Source organism: Elephantulus edwardii, unplaced genomic scaffold, assembly GCF_000299155.1.
Source record: "Elephantulus edwardii isolate Elephantulus edwardi_28Jun2011 unplaced genomic scaffold, EleEdw1.0 scaffold00213, whole genome shotgun sequence".
Lineage (NCBI taxonomy): Eukaryota > Metazoa > Chordata > Mammalia > Macroscelidea > Macroscelididae > Elephantulus > Elephantulus edwardii.
Genome location: NW_006399963.1, coordinates 4,281,547 through 4,281,936, shown reverse-complemented (window position 1 = coordinate 4,281,936; position 390 = coordinate 4,281,547).

Sequence of the window (390 nt, the reverse complement as noted above, 5' to 3'; positions counted from 1 at the left end):
CCTAGGTCCATGATCCACCTTGAGTTGGTTTTTGTGTATGGAGTGAGGTGTGGGTCTTGCTTGGGTCTTTTACAGATATTTTTCCAATTTTGCCAACACCATTTGTTAAAAATGCTGTCGTTTCCCCAGTTGATCGATTTCATCTCCTTGACAAAAATCAGTTGACCATAGATAGATGGGTTGATCTCCGGATTCTCAATTCTATTCCATTGATCTATGTGTCTGTTATTGTACCAGTACCATGCAGTCTTTAACACTACGGCAGTGTAGTAGGATTTGAAATCGAGGAGTGAGATACCTCCTATCGTTCTTCTGGTCTTAAGGAGTGCTTTGCTTATTCGGGGCTTCTTTCCATTCCACTCGAAACTGGAGATTGCTTTTTCCATCTCG